The sequence below is a fragment of the Pteropus alecto genome, unplaced genomic scaffold (assembly GCF_000325575.1).
Source record: "Pteropus alecto unplaced genomic scaffold, ASM32557v1 scaffold42, whole genome shotgun sequence".
NCBI lineage: Eukaryota > Metazoa > Chordata > Mammalia > Chiroptera > Pteropodidae > Pteropus > Pteropus alecto.
In genome coordinates, this window is record NW_006434825.1 from 14293829 (window position 1) to 14301215 (window position 7387).

Sequence of the window (7387 nt, forward strand, 5' to 3'; positions counted from 1 at the left end):
CCGGGGACAGGGGCGCAAGTGCCGCGCCCCGTGGGTGAATCCCCGCTGGGCGCCCGGGGACCCTCCCTCCCGGGGAGGGGCGACCGCCAGCCCTAGCCGCCACCATGAGACCCCCTCCCCTGCCTGCGGCTCCCCTGCACCTAAGCAGAGGCACCTCGGAGCCCCGGGGGCAGCGGGAGGTGGCGAGAATGCCTCCGGGGGTGGGTCAGTTTGGGGCTCGGGTGCCGCTGGAATTTCCCATTGTCGCGCATGCAGTGGCCCCCAGACCTGCAAGTGCCTCCTCTCTCCGGAGGTGTGCGGAGCCTTTGTGTGCCAGGTGAGTGGAGCCTCCTCCCCCCGCCAGCCCGCCCGCCCGCTCTGCGCAGCCAGCCCGGAGCTGCAGGCAGGTGCTGCGAGTCTTGGCTGAACTTCCCATTCTCCTCGGGCATGTGGGGGAAGGGCATGCTGGATGCACTTGAACTGCTAGATCCAATTGGAACCTACCTGGACTGAGAGCCTCTAAATTCTGCTGGGCTCAGAGTAAAGCCCTTCCTCCTCCTCTCCCTTCCATTTTTCTTGCCCTCCCTCCTTCCTTCCTTATTTTGCTTTTGGATTAGTTCCTGTCTTCTGAGTACTTACAATACCAGTGTCATTTAGAAGTTTGGGTTCCTCCGCCTAAAACTGCATCCTTTTCAGCCCCAGAGAAAAGTCCCTGGTCCGTTCAAAACAATATGAAGAGTCCGCTTGTTGTGGAGCAGGAAAAGAATCAGTTTTGGAGCTGGAAGGCACCTTTGGAGATTCATTGGACCACTCTAATTTTAGTTCCCGCTCTGGAAAAAAAAAATCAGAGCAGCTTTCATTTCCGTGCTAGGGGGCGGGAGGGGGGTGGTCGAGAGGGAGAGAAGAGATGTTTGTCCTATTGAAAGAGGAGGACAAATGCCCAAGTTAGGTCAGTAGCAGAAAACAACAAAAGTAATGATTGTAGGCTATGAGGGAAAAGAAGTTTCTGGAAAATGGTCCTATCTGCTTTGGACATACCTGTGTTTCTAATGATGAGAAAAAGCCTGGAGGGCAAAGACCACAGCCCATGCCTGGCGTAGTCTGAATGTTTTGCCTGGCACGTGGTGCAGGGTGTATAAACTGATGTAAATGAAACCTGTGAGCAGGTGAATCCAGAAGGGTCATCCCTTTCCCCACCCTCTGTGTCATGTAACTGACCTTGAAGACTCTAAAGACCACTGGCAGATAACCTCGGAAAGAAAAGACAGGGAGAAGGGCTCTCCCTCAGGCTGGGGTATGCTGAGTGGAACACATCAAGGCAAAGCAAGGAAAACAAACCTTGAAGGTAGATAGTGAGCAAGTCACGTGTCATCTTATTTCATCCCATGCATTTAAGGTCTTTGGAGACAAGCCACTAAATAAATAGACAATAATTTAAAACTCACGCTAGCCTGGGAACTTCGTTTCTTTGCCATCAAATAGCAGGTGCGAGTTTAGAGTTGGCCCCTTGAGTCCCCCTCATTCCTAAATTCAGGAGGTGTCAAACCTTCATGTTCTTTTAATGGTTGTGGTTTCTGGATAGTTTTCAAGGGGAAACCCTAAAAATCACGAGTTTCGGTAGGCTAGGCTGGAGGGAGAAGGCTGAGTGCTGGGGCTCAGATTGCACTTGAGAGGAAAACACACACCTTCCAAGGTAACCTGATCAAGAAAGGCCGAGGCCGGGAACGTGGGCCTGTTCCTTGTTATCAGAACAGTCACTGTGGCCTGAGGTTCTGAATCCTTCTTGTTACCCAACCCCAACACGAAAAGCAATTAGAGAACAGAGGTGGGGTATGAGGGCAGTCAGGAGACCGCAATCCTCAGTAATTTAAGGGTTTCAAGAATGGGGTCATTGGAGAGAGGTACATACCTCGATGTTTGCACACCTGTATTTGTGTTCGTTCTACTTTGCAGAGACCCCAAAGGTACTCCTTGCAGAGGGAGCGTGGCTTATGAAGGCCAAGAGAAACTTTCCCTCTCTCCCTTAAGTTTCCGACTAAGGAGGTTGTCTGCATTTCGTTTCCAGCATGTTTTCAGGGAGCATGGAAATGCCTCTCCGAATGGGCTCGGGTCACACCTTGCTCTTTTATTTAATTATGCAAGTGTTATTTAACAACACGGGGCAGACGCAGAAGCAAGCATTCCTACTTCAAAAATAGTCCTTTTGGAATCACAAGGAATTAAGTGACTTGAAGACCTACTGTCTTCATGACATGGGTCACCTCCCTTTTCCAGCTCTTTTGAAACGGATGTACTTTCTGTAGGATAGAGCTGCTATTTTCCAGTTCTCCTGAAAACAGTTTTGATTGACAGGGAGCTATTGAGAAACCCTTGCTAACTCTTCCAAAAAAAAAAAAAATCTGAGTCGCTTCTCCAACCACCTGAAACTTTAATTTTGGTTTCTTCCCTTCCGTCTTTTATTTGCACAGATGAATACTCAGGCAGGGTGGAAAGGACCCAAATAAAATAGTGCTCTCAGCAGGCCTCTGTTTGGTTCCTCTCAACAAGACAGTGAAGTGCCTTCCTTCTCGCTGCTTTGGGAATGGATTTAACTGCCATGTAAACTCGGTGTCAATTGGAGTGCCAGTGGCAAGGAGTTAAAATAAGCGAGATTTCAGTTTTCATCATTATGACTTTAAATGATGATTGCTAGACACTCCTAGTACAGGCCTGGGTCACCTTGGGTGACCCAAAGGTTGTTAGTTCATTAGAATAAATACTAGCGAAATATTATCTGGGGCTAATGATGATTTAACTTGGTTCTTTCAGTTCTGGTCACAAGTGGTGTCCAGGGAGCGTGTCCTTCTGTGTCCTTGTCACTATGTGCTATTGTTCCTTTTGGATTTTAGATTTTTTTTTTTTTTTCTTTCTGATGTATTAGTGTGAGACACATTCCAGGGCTCAAAAGCAGACCTTTACCTAAGACATTATTTTTATTGCAAAGTTGCAACAGTTTCATGTTAAAAAGTAAATATTTAAGTGACTAAGCAGCATTTTATAAAAGCGTAGGAAATTGCTGGAATTACTTGAAGGGGAAGAAAGTGTGTTGTCTTTACACCCGCTTTTGAGAGTAGCTAGCTTAGTGCTTCTTAACCTGAAAGGCTTAGCCTCGTCTTGTTGGTGAGTCTGGCCTGAAGAAACTTGCAAATTCCATCTCACACTTGCCAGTTACAGGGATAATGCACCTGATGTCCAATATCAGTAACCTCAAGAAGCACAGCATGTGCTGTGGTTTATACTTTCATTTGTTATTAAAATGGTTTCTGCTCTTAGCCTGGCCTATTTCTGTAATGCTTGGGCCTGTTGGCCTCCTCTTTTTCCCAAGGCTAGTGTAATTAACCGGGATGGGAGCGTTTTGGTAAAAACACAACAGGAAGGCAGATTCCATTTCAGCGAACTTCATAGGGGTCTCCTTATGGTCTGCTATGAGAATTTGGTTGTAATGGTGCTTGTTAGAAATCACAGCACAGCTCAGAATCACCTTCCTCTGCCTGGATTAGAAACTAGTCTGGGGAAAAGGGGACCCAATTTTACTAGAAGCCAGACGAGGGAATTCCTCTGTAGGAGCTAATCTCAGTCAAATATGAAAGGATGCCTGTCCTGTCCTGAGACCCTAGGCTGCTCAGATGGAGAAACAAACATACAGAAGCTAAGATTGAGTCAAACTGCCCCAAGGGGGAGACCCAGCAACAATGTTGGCTTATTGGCAAACCACTCTCAGAATCCAGATTAAGGAGAAAAACTACAAAATCAACAACTGTCACATTTCTTTTCTATATGATTTAAAGTTGGCTGCCAGGTTGTTCTCTTGGAACATGTGCAAAGTGACAATCAAATGTTAGGAGGCTTCCCCCACCCCCGCTAATATGGTAAATGACTTTTATATGGACAAGAACTGGTGAATTGACAGCAACATTGTGCTGAAGCTTCAGAAGCACTGAGAACTTGAATGTTTTTTTTTCTGGTTTTCTTTCTTCGGGGCATGGGGGACAAGATGGTGAGGACATGGCTTTGAGTGGTCCAGCAGTGATGGCTGTGTTTCTAGAGTTCTTTACCCAAGGAAGATGTCTTGGCTTCTTATGTGTTACTTTTAAAGGTGTTTAAAAAATAATCTTAGTTCTTGGAGTTTCTTGCTTTTGCAGGGATAAGGGTGTGAACAAAAGTGGAGAAAAAGACATAGAAAGTTTGCTAGGTGGCAAATGTGGCTCCATTTCAGAGCAAGATTTCTGTTTTGTTGGTTTTAACCCCAGACAGGGCCTCTTAGCAAAATGCCTGGGTGTAATCTGTTTGGGGTGAGCCCTTCTCGCTTCCCCTTAGCGGGCCCCCGCACAGTCTTGTCAACACTAGGATTAAGGCATGGGGGGTTTAGGGGGGCTGATGTGCACCCCTCCAGAGCGGCCTTAGGGGTGCACATCAAAAGTCCCCATGCCTTCGCTGGCCTCCTGTACTGGGGGGGAGAGAGGAGAGATGGTCAGGGTGGTTCGGCTGCTCTTCCTTTGAATTTTATGCCATCTCCAAGATTTTTCCATCCCCTTCTCACCTGCAGTTGGTCTGAGGCTTCATGATAGGAGTGGGGTGGGCAAGACCTGTGCTCCCCTCCTGCCTTTTTGCCCCTCTGGCTTCTGCTGAGTTTGGACTGATGCCATCGAACCCCCCTTGCATCCTGCTCCTGGCGAGGACAGGGAAGCACTGCTAATCACATAATGGCCTTGAAGGCTTTCTTAAATGATTATCTTGTCTTTAATTTTAAGTGGGTCTTTTGGAGCAACAGTTGAGAGTTTACGGAATATCTTTAGTGATCTTGTAAGAAGACTCTGAACTGGGAAAACTGGCTCTGTTGGCCTCTGAAAAGACGGTGGAATTTTCATCTGCTGCCGATTTCACGCACTGTCCTGAAAGTGATTTCAGCCGCAAACCTTTGATCTGGGAGTGAGACTTTCCCCCGACTTGTATGCTTCTGGAGGCAAGAGTTGGGTGACTGTTCATACCTCCAACTCTTTGTGTGTGTGTGCGTGCGTGTGTGTGTGTGTGCGTGTGCGTGCGTGCGTGTGTGTGTGTGTGTGTGTGCGTGTGCGTGCATGCGTGCGTGTGTGTGTGTGTGTGTGTTGGAGGATGTTAGCTGGAGAAGAGGGCTGCAGACTGAGGCCTTGGGTGGTTAAGCATGATTCAGGTTTGTAGACTGGATGGGAACACTGTGTAGATTTAATGAGTAAGAAGGGCTGAATGACTGGGGGTGGTCCTTGGGAGTGGGCAAAAGAGCAATTTTGTGTGTTTCTTGGTTTTTCAGGGGTGCCCAATTTCATCTGGGAATGTGACTGGAGAAAAATTCTTCTGCGTCTGTTGGTTGAGCTAGATTTTGAAGGAGGACTATGCCTCTGCACATCTCTTGTAGGCTCTGCATTTCAGTATTAGTTTCAGTTCACAGGTGGCTGTCTGTCTTCTCCCTTGAATTTCCTTAGTAGAGAGGCTGGAGTCAGATTAGCTGACTGAAGAAAAGACTAAGGGGTTTAATTTGATATTTGATTTCAGCCCTGTAGCCCCCTCAAAGTCATATAAGTGCCTGTTCAAATATGGAAGTCTCCCTTCAGTGTATAAAAAGCTCTTTTCAAAGAAGTTTAAACTCCTGTAAGTCTATAAAAAGTCCGTATGTGTAGACATGAACTGATTTGCTTCTCACACTTCTGGTCTCTAAGTGGCCCATTTTGGACAGCTTTTCTCTTCCTGACATCTTAGTCCAGTGAAAATATGCTAAAGAACACGTGTGTGCCTTTTTTTTTTCCCGCCTCAGCAATATTTCTTTCTGTTCTTTTTTTAAACAATTTTTCTTAACCGTTCAAGAAACAATGTAAGCCTCTTCCACCATTTCAGGCCCCACTTTTTAAAATGGTCTTTGGCTCGGGGCCTTGGTTCTTAATGCACATTTGGCTAGTAGGGGGAGCGGTTTTTGCTTTTCTTGTAACAGCTCCGTATTTTCTCCCTGGAACATCTGCATCGTTGCTAAAGCGTCGAGTCAACTTTTGGACACTTATGGAAGAGGCCTGGGGATTCGATGCGTGCTAGGAAGTTGATGTCACTGCTTAAGCAACTCCTTTTAAATGCCACCTCTGTTCTGCCAGGCTCTCGAATGGCATCGCTTTTATATTTGATACATAATGATTGCTTAGGGATAGGCATTGAAGATTGTCAACCTGCGTACCTGACAATTTGAACACATGCTACCTGGCCTACCTGGCTTACTTCCCCTCCCCCTAGGCTTACTTTTAAAATGGAGTTCCAAGTAAAGAATGGCAGAAGTGAAAGTTATAGGAGTCCCCCCAAAGAAGGCGTTGGAGCTGGATTTTTCTTTCAATAGGAGTATCTTTGGGGAAAGCAGAGAACTTTTATACCGTTGGGCAAAGGACTGTCAATTTATTTTGCCTTTGCTGGAGAATCTGTTGCAGTTGTCCAGACAATGGAGAAATTGGCTGATAGAGGAAATCCTGCAGCAGACGCTCAAGTATCTCATTGGAGGGAGGTGCTGTCCTCCTCATTGGTTGAAGGAATGAGATAATTACAAAATAAAACAGGGTAGGGTCCAGTTCAGGATCAGAGTGCCGCTTGTGAATCAGCCCTTGAAATGGTGTTCTGTTGTTCACACTCAGTTTCCTGGCAGAAGCAGAGATGAATCAAATGAGCCTGCTCTTGGGGAAGCCGGCTTCCGATCTGCACGCTGCTTTAGCCTGTTTCCCTCTGCTGGGGTCATAGGCATGAGGCCCAGCTCTGCTTCCACCTAGCTGTGTACTAGTGGACCAGTCATTTAATCTCTCTAAGCCTCACTTCCTTCATCTGTAAAATGGGCATAATATACACCTCACATTGATAGTGGGAGTTAAATGACAGAAAACAAATCTTCATAGTGCTTATAGCATATTGAATATCCTCTCCACAGTGCTAGTGGCCACCCCATATCCTTTTCTCTTGTATTACTTTCGTCGCTGCTGATAGCCTCTGCTACCTTTTGTTTCCAAACACCCTGGAAGAAAGAAACTAAAAGGTCCAGCATTTCTTCAGCTCTTATAGGCTGGGCAGAAAGCCAACTCTTTTTGACATCCTGCAACTGAGTTCAGGAGCGAAAGAGTCTGAAATAGACAGTGTCCCTCCCTGTCCTCCCCAGCCCTCCCCTCATATGCCCCCACCCTGTCGCCCCCAAGCTGGCAGGCGGCCTTCTAAGTGAGCAGCCCACTCAATGACCCACCTAGAGAGGCCTTCCCAGGCTGGCTTGTATATGCTAATAGGCCTGACTCGTCCTGGCTTGTTTGTAGTGATTTGTGGAGGCATTTATATGCAAATACTATCAACTTGCTGAGTTAATTATCATGTGCCCTCCCCG

General features: G+C 46.8%; 1 protein-coding gene across 1 annotated transcript in view; it reads left to right on the forward strand.

Annotated features, from left to right (window-relative positions):
* The first annotated feature begins 6 nt into the window (after positions 1–6).
* The window catches only part of ZFHX3 (zinc finger homeobox 3), a 229003-nt gene continuing 221622 nt past the window's right edge, over positions 7–7387 (forward strand). The window contains 1 exon segment of the mRNA XM_025045294.1: positions 7–316. The gene's annotated coding sequence lies outside the window, so the exon portion shown is untranslated.